Source organism: Rutidosis leptorrhynchoides, chromosome 1 (assembly GCF_046630445.1).
Source record: "Rutidosis leptorrhynchoides isolate AG116_Rl617_1_P2 chromosome 1, CSIRO_AGI_Rlap_v1, whole genome shotgun sequence".
Lineage (NCBI taxonomy): Eukaryota > Viridiplantae > Streptophyta > Magnoliopsida > Asterales > Asteraceae > Rutidosis > Rutidosis leptorrhynchoides.
In genome coordinates this window covers 605935609-605951339 of record NC_092333.1, presented here as the reverse complement: position 1 = coordinate 605951339, position 15731 = coordinate 605935609, and the positions used below count along the sequence as shown (strand labels likewise).

Genomic DNA, 15731 nt, shown 5'->3' with positions numbered 1-15731 from the left:
CTAAAAAAAAAAAAAAAAAAAAAAAAAATAACTATATACCCTGTTCGTCGCTACCATAAAAGAAAGAAAAAAAATGATTTTGCAATCTATAATGTTTTGGACAAAGTTGATAACACGAATTGTGTGTTAAATGTTCCATAAAAACTTCCTCAATCATTAATTTCAGTGAAAACGATCTATAAAACTTCAATTTGATCTTAGAACAAAAATTGACTTTTTATTTCAAAAAACCTTGACTTCGAAAATTAATCATTAATTCGATGAATTGAGGCTCAATATTTTACAGAGAGTTTAAAGGGACGATTTCTAACATAACTACATTAATGGATTTTTAAAATTGATTCAATTTTTGATTCTTGCCATAAAGTAGAATATACAGAGGACCGAAGAGAGGAAAAAAAAGAAAAAAAATAAACATAGAGAGGAAGGACTTTCTCTACTCTTGTGAGTGTTTCACTCGGGGTGATGAAATGACTTCTCTTTGTCCTAGGGTAGAGGAAGGATTGTCTACATTTCACCTCCCACATACCCTACAAGTGTGGGATTGGGTATTGTTGTTGTTGTTGTTGTTGTTGTTGTATTATTTATAAAGATACTAATATGATAATATTAACAATAATGATAATTAAATTTGATATTAATAATCTTATTAATGATACTAAAATAATATTAGTTATAATTTGTATATTTTAACTTGTAATTAGATTTAATATGCAGAATTTATATTTTATTAAATATTTAATAATTAATGAATATATTATAGTAACACATTTTGAATAGTTATTACTTACACATTTTAATATATTATGATATACATAGAATCAATATTTATGTACAGAAATCATATATAGATACATATTTTAAACTACTATATATATATAAATATGTTTTAAATATACAATAGTTAATTATATATGGAAACAAATACACTCAAAGTATAACATTATATATCTAGTACTTTGTTATCGTTGATAAATTATGTTCAAAATCAATTATAATATATATACTCAATATATTTCAAATAACAAGTTTTAGTTATTTTAAGTTATTTTTAATAATAACAGAAACACATAATAGTTCATTACTATAATTAAACTATCATGTAATTATTTATATCTACATTTCTGTTTAAGATTAAAGGTTCGTGAATCTTCGGAAATAGTCAATGGTCACATGATATATAAAATGGTTCAACATTTTTGTGACTCAATATTACAGACTTTGCTTATCGTATCGAAATCATATAAAGATTAAGTTTAAATTTAGTCGAAAATTCCCGGGTCATCACACACTACATCAATAATCGAGGTTTGGCATCCGGCTTTGAGAAAAGGTATTTCAATGCCAAATGATCTGTGAAGACAATTGTCTTTGACAGGATAATATAAGATTGGAATTTGTCAAAAGAAAAGACGATAGCAAGGAGCTCCTTTTCTGTTGTTGTGTAGTTTAATTGGGCTCCTTGTAAAGTCTTGCTTGCATAGTAAATGGGTTGAAAACATTTTTCAACCCGTTGGCCCAAAACTGAACCAACTGCAAAATCCGATGCATCGCACATTAGCTCGAATGGTAATGACCAATTTGGAGCTATAATTATTGGTGTGTTAACAAGTTTTTGTTTTAAAATGTTGAATGCCTTAGTGCATTCATTCGTGAAAACAAAGGGTGCATCTTTTTAGAGAAGTTTATTCAATGGCGTTGCAATTTTTGAAAAATCTTTAATAAATCGCCGATAAAAACCGGCATGCCCAAGAAAACTTCTCACACCCTTCACATTTGAAGGAGGTGGAAGGTTGGTAATGACGTCAACCTTTACTGGTTTCACCTGAATACCAACACTTGAGATTTTGTGCCCCAAGACAATGCCTTCTTTAACCATAATGTGGCATTTCTCCCAGTTTAGCACTAAGTTCGATTTCTCACACCTTATTAGCATTTTCTCCAAATTTAGAAGGCATGAATCGAAAGTGTCATCGAAAACTGAAATGTCATCCATGAACACTTCCATGCAATCTTCAATTATATCATGGAAAATGGTCATCATGCATCTTTGGAATGTTGCTAGAGCATTACATAGACCAAAGGGCATTTGGCGGTATGAAAAGGTGCCATAGGGACACGTGAAGGTAGTCTTTTCTTGGTACTCGGGGGAGATGGGAATTTGAAAGTTCCCTAAAAAACCATCTAGGAAACAATAAAAGCTATTTCCCACTAGTCTCTCTAACATTTGATCAATGAATGGTAGCGAAAAATGGTCTTTTCTAGTGGCATCGTTTAACTTATGATAATCAATACAAACTCTCCACCCCTTAACAGTTCGTGTAGTGATAAGCTCATCCTTATCATTTGTGGTAACAGTTATACCACCCTTTTTAGGAACACAATGGACCAGGCTTATCCACGGACTGTCTGAGATTGGGTAGATTAGACATGCATCTAGTAATTTAATGATCTCCTTCTTGACAACATCTTACATATGAGGATTTAGCCTCCTTTGACGTTGCACCACTGGTTTGGAATTTTCTTCCATTAAGATCTTGTGAGTGCAATAAGAAGGACTAATTCCTTTTGTATCATGAATTTTCCAAGCAATGGCCAGTTTGTGAGCCTGTAACAAGGAAACAAGGCGTTCTTTTTCATGTTTAGAAAGAAGTGAGGAAATAATTACCAGAAGCTTTGAATCCTCCTGAAGGAAAGCGTACTCAAGATGATCAGGGAGCGGCTTAAGCTCCAAAATTGGAGGTTTCTTAATTGAGGGCTTACTCCGGTAATCGCTATCCTTGTTTAGTTGTTCCAACTCTTCCTCAGTTGGTTCATACCCATTTGCCATCAAAGTGGCCATCACATCCATTTCTTCTTCAGGAAATTCTTCAACTCCACTCGCCAAATCGTATGTACCTGTTTCATCCGATTCGGGAAATTCCTGCAAGAACTCATAATGCGAATCTATGCTTTGCATAAAATAACAAGTATCATCTGAAGATTCAGGATATTTCAATGACTTGTCAATTGCAAAAGTCGCACTAGCTTCACCAATTCTAAGGGTCAACTGTTGATCATAAACATCAATGACACATCTAGCAGTATTTAAAAATGGTCGACCCAAAATAATTAGAATTCTATCATCAACTTCCATGTCTAAGATCACAAAGTCTGCCGAAAAAATCAGATTTCTGGTCTTAACTAACATATTCTCTATTATTCCTCGTGGAAATTTTATAGAGCGATCAGCTAGTTGAGTAGCCATCCGTGTGGTCTTAAGTTCCCTAGGGGCTAATTTAAGGTAAATTGAATAGGGCATTAAATTGATACTAGCCCCCAAATCGGCTAATGCCCTCATACAATCAAGGTCACCCATTAGACAAGGAATAGTGAAACAACCCGGATCTTGAAGCTTTTCGGGAAGTGTGTTGGAAACCAGCGCTGAACATCTAGCATTTAAAGTGACCGATAAAACGCTTTCCATCTTTTTTCGGTTGGTGAGCATGTCCTTCAAGAATCGAGCATATTTAGGCATACCTGCAATAACATCAATAAAAGGTAAATTTACGTTAACTTTCGTGATGAGCTCCATGAATCTTGACTTCTCTTACTCGAGCTTCTCCAATCTTTGTTTTCTTGGGAATGGGAGCGGTGGTTGATATGCTTTGTCAACCGGTTTGACTCGCACCATGTCTTCTTGACTTCCATGTGCTCATTGTCAACACTTTCAACCACATTTTCTGGCTCCTTCTCTTTCTCCAGTTCATTCACACTACTTTGTTCACTCTTTTTCGTTAATGGAACACGAAAACCAGAAACTTCTTGCATCTTTGGTGGATCATAGGTTACCCCACTTCGGGTGGTGATAGCCTTTGCTTGCTCGTTTCGGGGGTTAGATTGTGTGTTGCTTGGCAATTCCCCCTTTTTTCTTTCGCTTAACAATTTAGCAAGATTACTCATTTGTTGTTCCAATACTTGAATGGAAGATTGTTAGTTTCTAAATTGTTGACCATTCTTCTCATTCGTTTGGCTTATATTGGTGACAAGTTGAGCTTGCGATGCAATTAACTTCTCCAACATATTCTCCACATTTGACTTTTTCTCTTCATGTTGTGGTTTTTGATAAAAAAAACTCATAGTTTGTTATTGGAACCCACTACTTGACCCTTGTTGGAAATTGGATTTTTGACCTTGAGGGATGTAAGGGTTGTTGAAGTTTCGATTGAATTGGGCTCTTCCTTGAAATTGGTTGTTATTCCTTTGACTTATGAAAGCCACTTCTTCTTTCTGAGCCATTGTCAAACCTGCATCACAATCTTTTCCTAAATGGAGACCACCACAGTATTCACAACCTACCTTCATACTATGAATTTCCTTGGTGATCTTTTCCATGTTTCGAGCAACACCGTCTATTTTCACACTTAGTGAACTATGGTCATCATAAGCACCGGCACTTTGGACTTGAGAATGATGAGTAATTGGTCGTTCTTGATGCCTCTCAAGAAAATAATCGGCTTGTTTCTTGATTATCTCATAAGCTTCTTGCTCGGTTTTATCCAAGAGTGAACCTCCAGCCGCTTGATCAATAGAAATTCGGGTTGCAACATCACAACCCTTGTAAAATATTTGAACTTTTTAGAAGGTATCTGAAAGGACCCGTTCATGTTTATTATAAACGATTCACAATAGTTGATTTCATCGCGAGGTATTTGACCTCTATATGATACGTTTTACAAACATTGCATTCGTTTTTAAAAGACAAACTTTCTTTACATCAAAAATTGACGGCATGCATACCATTTCATATTACATCCAACTATAATTGACTTAATATTAATCTTGATGAACTCAACGACTCGAATGCAACGTCTTTCAGAGTATGTCTTGAATGACTCCAAGTAATATCCTTAAAATGAGCTAATGCACAGCGGAAGAATTCTTTAATACCTGAGAATAAACATGCTTTAAAGTGTCAACCAAAAGGTTGGTGAGTTCATTAGTTTATCATAATCCATCATTTCCGTAATAGTAATAGACCACAAGATTTCAGTTTCTATAAATATCCGTACACTCGCAAGTGTATAAAAGTATTCTATAAGTTGTAGGCACCCGGTAACAAGCTTTAACGTTCATGTTTTACCCTCTGAAGTACACCAGATCAGGTGTGTTTAAAATAACCTCGAAGTACTAAAGCATCCCATAGTCAGGATGGGGTTTGTCAGACCCAATAGATCTATCTTTCAGATTCGCGCCTACCGTACATAGTTTAATGTTACCAAGCTAAGGGTATATTTCTGGTTTAAACCCACATAGAATTAGTTTTAGTACTTGTGCCTATTTCGTAAAACATTTATAAATTAGCGCATGTATTCTCAGCCCAAAAATATATATAAAAAGGGAGCAAATGAAACTCACAATACTGTATTTCGTAGCAATTATGTATATGACGGCACTGAACAAGTGCAGTGTTTGTCTCGGATTCACGAACTTATATTAAGTATATATATTTATATGTTGGTCAATATCTGTCTAACAATTTAGGTCAAGTCGTAGTGTATCACAATCCTAATGCTCGAGACTGACATGCAAAAGTCAACAAAGTCAACTTGACCCAAAATGACTTCCAAAATCTATACATGTTTATTATATAACTTATATATAGTAGTTTTATATATTTAAATATATTTATCAGATCTTATTATACTAAATAATACAAGTCATTTATTAATAAATAAAAATTTATATTAAAATTCATATATGATAAAAATATACTTTTATATATCTCAAATAATAAAATTTATAAAATTCACTTAATATCATAAAAATATAGTGGTATGTATTATTAATGTAATTACATTACGTGTGGTAAAAATATCTTTGTACGCATATTTATTTGATAAAATAATATTGATAATAATAATAATGATAAAAATAATAAAATGATAGTTTAAATAAAAATATTAATTTTTAGTAATAAAGATAATTTTAGTAATAACATCAACTGATAACAGTTATAATAATCGTTTTAATAATAATATTAAAATTAATGATAATTCAGTTGACCATATCTTTTAATCCGTTCATCGAAACCACACGATTTCTAAATGAAAAGTTATTAATTTTTTCTTCAGATTTTCAACGACATGCATATCATATAACTTATCTCAGTAGCATATGTATCAAATTCGTGATTTATCATAAACTATTTAATGACAAAACTAAGCATACAAACATGCATAATCATATATACTCGAGCACTAGTTAGGGATACACTATTAATATATAAAAGATAAGATATGAATGCTCACATATCAATATTGTGATTCAATATTGCAAGAAAGTACGTAGACGCAACGAAAATGATAAACGTTAGGTTGACCTCACGAGCAATACCCTCGATCAATACCCATAACCTTCATAGCTATAACCCATAATTTCCTTAGCTCTATCCCATTTGAAAACTTATTTTGAAATCATCTGAATATAACTCCGTCGTAGTATTTTATGTATACTAATAATATCTTGAAATAATACTAAGTATATATATATATATATATATATATATATATATATATATATATATATATATATATATATATATAATTCGATTGAGAGAGTTTAGAGAAATATATTTTCAAGTTTCTATGAAATAATGAAACCTATTGAATTCTATTTATAATAGATTTTTGAATTATTAAAGTGAATTATTAAAGTATGAATTATTAAAGTGAATTATTAAAGTATGAATTATTAAAGTGAATTATTAAAGTATGAATTATTAAAGTATGAATTATTAAAGTGAATTATTAAAGTATGAATTATTAAAGTGAATTATTAAAGTATGAATTATTAAAGTTAAAGTAAAGTAAAAGTAAAGTAAAGGTAAAGTTAAAGTATAGTAAAAGTATAAAACTATATACGTATAATACGCGTATAAATATATATATAATATTAATTTAAATCATTATATATATATATATATATATTTAATAAAATGAAATATAAATATCGTTATCTTTATCATACTGGTTAAGTAATGAGTTGTCAAAAAAAAAATAGATTTCTTAAATCACAGTGGACCTCATAACATAGGCCCGTAATCATATCATAATGTATCTGATAATTCAATCATTTGATATTATCTCTTAATTATGTCGATAAATATATCGAAACAAATATGTTTATGTAAAGTATCATATATCTAATACTTTGTTAATGTTTTCAGTTAATATTATATATTATATATACATATCTATATACACATAATTGTTCGTGAATCGTCGAACACGGTCAAAGGGTAATTGATTACATGAATGTAGTTCCAAACTTTTTGAGATTCAACATTATAAATTCTGCTTATCGTGTCAGAAACATATAAAGGTTAAGTTTAAATTTGGTCGGAAATTTCCGGGTCATCACAGTACCTACCCGTTAAAGAAATTTCGTCCCGAAATTTGATCGAGGTCGTCATGGCTAACTATAAAAATGTTTTCATGACGAATATGAGTTGATAAATAGAGTTTTATCATCATTGAGTAATATAGATAAAACAATTTGATTACGCGAAGAGTATAAGTGAAGCTATCGCAAGTGAGTGAAATGAGTAAACGTATATTCGTTTTAACCGATGACGTAGTTATGATTGATTTCCGAAATTCATGGGATTTAAAGAAAATCTTTGCAATAAGATTTGGTTCTTCGGCGATTAAGGAAATCAGGATCTTCTTTGATTAAATGCGATAATCTGTCTCGATTTCTCTGTCTGATATTTTACTATAATTTCACCCCCTTCGTTTCTTTATTTCCACAGCTCACACCTTCTAGTCTTTCTCCCCAATTCATACTTTAAAGCATTCGTTAATATGCTTCATCCAGTATTGATTCTTGATATACTTTTAACTTTCATATCTGTCATTCTTCTTTTTCATCTACCACCGGAGGAAGTTATTTTCTTCTACCATTACCTTGGGGTTATTGTGTTTTTCATTCTCCCGTGTCTTTATATTGCTATACGCATTTATATACATGGTTTGTAATTTCGGGGTTGTTATTGGGCTTTATATTCTCCATTATATTTCGGAGCTTCATGCTTTCGTTTTCTCTTCCCGATCTTAAGTCAAGCGGATAATAGTCCAGAATTCGTAGATATGAATTTTTGGATGAACATAGTTAATGTTCCAAGAAGAAAATCGTAATGGCACGATCTTGATTTAGCAAATTACCAGAATATCCGAAAATATAGAGCTATCAAGATGATATGTTCTTAATATGTTTGAAAATTGGGTAGAATGTAAGAGTCGTGTAAACAGTACATGATGACGGTATGTTCTGTGAATCATCACATTCCATTAGAAACTCAGCATGACTTACTATAATATAATCACGTTGATCAAGTGTCATTATATTATACTAACTCATGCTTCAGTTCCCAACACTACTTCAAAAACATTCCTATTTTAAATTCAAATTTTTTTTAAATTTAGAAACTAACACAGTTTCTTTTTATGTTGTAACGCAGATATTGCGAAGAGATAAAAGATATCGGATAAGAATAGTTGTGAAAATTTCTTCAGGAATATCGAAGATATTATAATAAAAGATACGATAATATGGATGATGAAGAAGATTTGTCTGTGAAGGTTTAGAATAAGAAGTAAGGTGTTTGCTAACGATTTCAGTAGACACTGAATCATTTGGATCCTTTGAAGGCAGGTTTAGTCTTTGTGATTTGTCCACAGCCTCCTTCATGGTCTGCTCAATCCGTTTTCTAGTTTCAAACCTTCTCTTTTTCTCAGCTTTACCACCATACTATTCTTTATCATCATACTTTTGACTGTTAAAGTCATTTACAGTTTTTGCTGCTTCATCAGCATTTTTCCAATTTCAGAGAACTAGTTCATAGTTTGGGATGTTTTTCAGAAAATTCACATTCGAAGTATGTAAGTCTAGGAGATAGACGTTATATGTATAACTTTTGACGTAAAATTGTCGCGAAATTCAAAATACTGATTGCTAATTCTCAGTAGTTGGTGTGACAATTATTGTTACAGGATGTAGGTGAGTACATGATGGGGTTTTAATGAATAAGTATAGTGGCTTTTCGGAGAGGCTTAAGTCGAAGGTTAATGAAGTTGTTGATAAGTTTACTGCTAATGTGGCGAGATATGAAAGGTTCCCCGGTAACAATGATGAAGGGGTAATTGTTATAATAAGGTTTATTCGTATAAACAAATGAAGGTGATTTGCTGGAGCTGTGACAAAACTGTCTATTTTGGAAAGAGATTGAAAAATTATATTTGGTAATAAATATCAAAGGATCTGACACGGATACGTGTTAAACTATAACTTTGGTTTCGAGAGCTTTTCAGATGCATGACAGTGGGTAATATGTGGTTGGATCATCATCTCGCATGTCTTTAGGAATTTCGAAGTGTTTGAACACATATTGTAATTGTTAATATACATATGATGTTATAAGATTTTGAATGATACAAATATTTTTGTGAGTTCCATGAATAGAAATGAGGTTCTAGGACAGTTTTGAAGTCAAAGTATAGTTTTGAAAGATGTAGGAATCTAAGAGTGATGATTTCGGTTATATCTTGAATCGAATTCTGAGATTTCAAAATCAGAATATGTAATTAGATTTTGAATGAGTATGGTTGTTTTGATTTCTATAAAAGAATGTATATTGTTGTGAAAGTAGGGAGTATAATGGATGATTTGCTGAATCAGATTCGAAGAATGTAACATATTAATTGTGAATTTATATATCTCTCGGGTATTACCTACCCATTAAAAAAAAATTCACAATTAATATTTTGTACAAAAGAATTTTATTACAGTCTTTATGGAAATATATATGTGTATATTTCTTCAGATGTAATATTGATTTAATGAGTTAATATTAAATTAAACTCATTTGATTTATGGTTAAGGCTAGGATAGATAATTTCTAAACTTTAGAAATTACATAATCGCCGTAGAATGTTTCCCCAATGAAGTTATGAATCAATACTTCATCGTTGTGGTATTCCTTGGTATCTACATGGCGTATGACGTCGATGCTCGTGGGACAGATTGTGAAGTTGAGGTTTGCGATGCGGTTGTTGTTGGTGGTGGTAATGGTACTGTTGATGTTGTTGATGGTGGTACTGGTTATGCTGCTGGTGCTACTGCTGGTGTTTGTAACCTTTGCACCATATTCTCCAAAGCCACTACCCGAGCGCGAAGCTCGTTGACTTCTTATATTACACTGGGGTGATTGTCGGTTCGGACGAGCGGATAAATAAGATCTAGAATTTGGTGTAGTATATAATCATGACGAGATACTCTGGAAATGAGAGAGAAAATGGTGTTTCGGACAGGTTCGTCGGTAAGTGCTTCAGGTTCATTGCCAAGAGGGCAATGTGGTGGATGAAAGGGATCGCCTTCTTCTTGTCTCCAATGGTTAAGTAGATTACGAACCCATCCCCAATTCATCCAGAATAGATGATGGCTAATTGGTTGATCCATTCCGGTCACGCTGCTTTCGGAGCTCATGTGGAAATCCATATCAGCATAGCTGTCGGAATTCGAGGAACTCGAACTGGTTGAGGGATCCATCTTGTATGATCAGGGAAAGAATTTTTTTGGTATGAAATAGATTGTAGAATTTAGATTTAGTATTCTTCAATATATAATTTACATATGTATATATAATACCAAAATCCCATAAATTACGGAGGAATCTTTGAAAGATGTCAGTCAAAGTTCACAGTAACAGATATGCTAAGATAAGAATTCGTCTATACTATTATGCAATAAATGTAGGAAAACGCGTCTAGACTTAAGAATGATAAGCAGGTAATTTCCTATGGATGGTAAGTAGATGATTTCCGACTAAAAATGATAAGCAAAACTTTTGACATGCAGACACGGTCGAAGTCCAGACTCACTAATGCATCTTAACAACTATCAGTTAGACACACTAATGCAAGACCAGGTTCACTAAGACCACCGCTCTGATACCAACTGAAAGGACCCGTTCATATACATTATAAACGACTCACAATAATTGATTTCATCGCGAGGTATTTGACCTCTATATGATACGTTTTACAAACATTGCATTCGTTTTTAAAAGACAAACTTTCTTTACATCAAAAATTGACGGCATGCATACCATTTCATATTACATCCAACTATAATTGACTTAATATTAATCTTGATGAACTCAACGACTCGAATGCAACGTCTTTCAAAGTATGTCTTGAATGACTCCAAGTAATATCCTTAAAATGAGCTAATGCACAGCGGAAGAATTCTTTAATACCTGAGAATAAACATGCTTTAAAGTGTCAACCAAAAGGTTGGTGAGTTCATTAGTTTATCATAATCCATCATTTCCGTAATAGTAATAGACCACAAGATTTCAGTTTCTATAAATATCCGTACACTCGCAAGTGTATAAAAGTATTCTATAAGTTGTAGGCACCCGGTAACAAGCTTTAACGTTCATGTTTTACCCTCTGAAGTACACCAGATCAGGTGTGTTTAAAATAACCTCGAAGTACTAAAGCATCCCATAGTCAGGATGGGGTTTGTCAGACCCAATAGATCTATCTTTAGGATTCGCGCCTACCGTACATAGACAAGTAGTTTAATGTTACCAAGCTAAGGGTATATTTCTGGTTTAAACCCACATAGAATTAGTTTTAGTACTTGTGCCTATTTCGTAAAACATTTATAAATCAGCGCATGTATTCTCAGCCCAAAAATATATATAAAAAGGGAGCAAATGAAACTCACAATACTGTATTTCGTAGCAATTATGTATATGACGGCACTGAACAAGTGCAGTGTTTGTCTCGGATTCACGAACCTATATTAAGTATATATATTTATATGTTGGTCAATATCTGTCTAACAATTTAGGTCAAGTCGTAGTGTATCACAATCCTAAGGCTCGAGACCGACATGTAAAAGTCAACAAAGTCAACTTGACCCAAAATGACTTCTAAAATCTATACATGTTTATTATATAACTTATATATAGTAGTTTTATATATTTAAATATATTTATCAGATCTTATTATACTAAATAATACAAGTCATTTATTAATAAATAAAAATTTATATTAAAATTCATATATGACAAAAATATACTTTTATGTATCTCAAATAATAAAATTTATAAAATTCACTTAATATCATAAAAATATAATGGTATGTATTATTAATGTAATTACATTACGTGTGGTAAAAATATCTTTGTACGCATATTTATTTGATAAAATAATATTGATAATAATAATAATGATAAAAATAATAAAATGATTGTTTCAATAAAAATATTAATTTTTAGTAATAAAGATAATTTTAGTAATAACATCAACTGATAATAGTTATAATAATCGTTTTAATAATAATATTAAAATTAATGATAATTCAGTTGACCATATCTTTTAATCCGTTCATCGAAACCACACGATTTCTAAATGAAAAGTTATTAATTTTTTCTTCAGATTTTCAACGACATGCATATCATATAACTTATCTCAGTAGCATATGTATCAAATTCGTGATTTATCATAAACTATTTAACGACGAAACGAAGCATACAAACATGCATAATCATATATACTCGAGCACTAGTCAGGGATACACTATTAATATATAAAAGATAAGATATGAATGCTCACGTATCAATATTGTGATTCAATATTGCAGGAAAGTACGTAGACACAACGAAAATGATAAACGTTAGGTTGACCTCACGAGCAATACCCTCGATCAATACCCATAACCTTCATAGCTATAACCCATAATTTCCTTAGCTCTATCCCATTTGAAAACTTATTTTGAAATCGTCTGAATATAACTCTGTCGTAGTATTTTATGTATACTAATAATATCTTGAAATAATACTAAGTAATATATATATATATATATATATATATATATATATATATATATATATATATATATATATATATATATATATATATATATATATATATATAATTCGATTGAGAGAGTTTAGAGAAATATATTTTCAAGTTTCTATGAAATAATGAAACCTATTGAATTCTATTTATAATAGATTTTTGAATTATTAAAGTGAATTATTAAAGTATGAATTATTAAAGTGAATTATTAAAGTATGAATTATTAAAGTGAATTATTAAAGTATGAATTATTAAAGTGAATTATTCAAGTATGAATTATTAAAGTGAATTATTAAAGTATGAATTATTAAAGTGAATTATTAAATATGAATTATTAAAGTTAAAGTAAAGTAAAGGTAAAGTTAAAGTATAGTAAAAGTATAAAACTATGTACGTATAATAAACGTATAAAAATATATATAATATTAATTTAAATCGTTATATATATATATATATATATATATATATATATATATATATATATATATTTAATAAAATGAAATATAAATATCGTTATCTTTATCATACTGGTTAAGTAATGAGTTTTCAAAAAAAAAAATAGATTTCTTAAATCACAGTGGACCTCATAACATAGGCCCGTAATCATATCATAATGTATCTGATAATTCAATCATTTGATATTATCTCTTAATTATGTCGATAAATATATCGAAACAAATATGTTTATGTAAAGTATCATATATCTAATACTTTGTTAATGTTTTCAGTTAATATTATATATTATATATACATATCTATATACACATAATTGTTCGTGAATCGTCGAACACGGTCAAAGGGTAATTGATTACATGAATGTAGTTCCAAACTTTTTGAGATTCAACATTACAAATTCTGCTTATCGTGTCAGAAACATATAAAGGTTAAGTTTAAATTTGGTCGGAAATTTCCGGGTCGTCACAGTATCCAAACCATGGTTTGGACAACCTCTTAGCATTTTGAAAAATCGATTCCATGCTTCATACAAGGTTTCCATCGGCTTTTGACAAAATTGGGTAATTTCTTGTTAGAGTCTCGCAGACTTAGAAGCTGGAAAATATTTCTTAAGAAATGTTTCCAACATACCATCCCAAGTTTCTATCGTTGCCTTGGGCAATGAATCTAACCAACTCTGTGCTTCCCCGTGGAGTGTCCATGGGAAAAGTTTTAAAAATACATTTTGGTCGGTGTCCGCTTGAAGCTTGAATAGAACACATATCTCTTGAAAAAGACGAATATGTTCATTAGCATCTTCATTCGAACCTCCCCAAATTGACATATGTTGTTAATCATTTGGAGAATAGGTCCTTTTATTTCAAGTTTTACCTCACCAGGTGGCTGAGTAATTGCACTTCCTTGTCCAGTTCGGGTTGCCTTCATCTTGGCCGCCATTGATTGTCTTGGTACCACCGGTCTTTGTGCCTCTCCTTTCATTTCAAAATTTGGAGGATGAACGGGTTCACCAAATTCAGAATATCGAGGCTTGGTTGTTCTTGATGATTCAGAATCAAAAGTTTTCTGCTTTGATGAAGACTCAAAAATTTCAAGTACTTCTTTTGCTATCCTACCAAGCTTTCTGTCCGATTCTGTAAGTGGCGTAAGTAGCGGAGAATCTGAATTTCGGGTTTGTGGCATATGAAACCTAAAATCTGTCAAACACACAACTAACAAAACTATTAAACGCACCGATTCTATTAGTTTAAAAATAAAAAAACTATTAATAATTTAAAAGAATTAAGAAACTATTTTAATCCCAAATTAGTTAACAATTCTATTTTGATACAAAACTGTCCCCGGCAGCGGCGCCAAAAACTTGATGTGGTGAATCAGGTATATAATTTATATTAGAAAAAATACCGGTTATTAGAACTATTACACAACTACGAGCAGTGTACCCAATCGTGTAGTAGTATAGATAATGGTTTAGTCCGTGTATCGTTCCAAGGACAGTTGTATGAGTCAAACTATAATTAGAAACTATATTATGATTAACTAAGTAAATGAAAGTAAAGGTACAAGATATTTTGGTTTTGCCTTTTAACGATGGGCTAATCAAGACAAGTTCTAGTTTACAAGTAAAAGAAATGTTTTTGGTATTTTTGGTTTTAAACAATTGTAAATAAAGCAAGTAAGATAGTTTGATTTAGATCAAAGAGACGAAATATTTATCTAGATCTTTTACCCTCGGTATTGGATGTAAGTTTTGATATTAAGGCCCTATTGAATGATTTTGTGTGTAAGTTACATATTAGATTCACCAAGAGTTCTCTTTAATAAATATGCAAACACAATTACAAGATCAAGGGTTCCCTTTTCACTATAGTTCTTGTATTTGTAATCGGATAACTTAGCTAGTTTTAAGGCTTGAAACTTGAATTCTAAGTTCATAATTATCAACAATTGTACAAACGTTCGTTGCATACAATTCATCCCTATATCATCTAATCATTTGAATCTAATTTACCCCCTTGGTCCGGTTTAGTAAACAATCAATCTAAGACAAGTTGATTGTAAATCAATATGATAAATCAACAAGAGTTCTCTTTATCAACAACATATCAATTAACTAGATACAAATGATTTTAACTTCAATAAGCATGTTCTTGATTCAAGCTTAAAACTATCACGCATAATACATACAATCAATAAGTTTACATCCAATACTTTGGTTATTAATCTAGACAAACATTATGGAATTAGCCAACAATTATTTTAACAAACAAAATAGCAATCAAATGATAAGAAGAATTCATTGTTTGAGAACAAGAAATCAACCTACTAAAAGAATGAATCTTGGATTGAGAAGGATTTGAATCTTGA

At 31.1% G+C, this 15731-nt stretch overlaps 1 non-coding gene across 1 annotated transcript; it reads left to right on the top strand.

The window, feature by feature from the left end:
- Positions 1-13840: 13840 nt before the first annotated feature.
- LOC139887396 (small nucleolar RNA R71) lies at positions 13841-13947 on the top strand. Its single transcript, XR_011773230.1, has one exon. It is a non-coding gene; the product is annotated as a small nucleolar RNA R71 (small nucleolar RNA).
- Positions 13948-15731: the final 1784 nt, after the last annotated feature.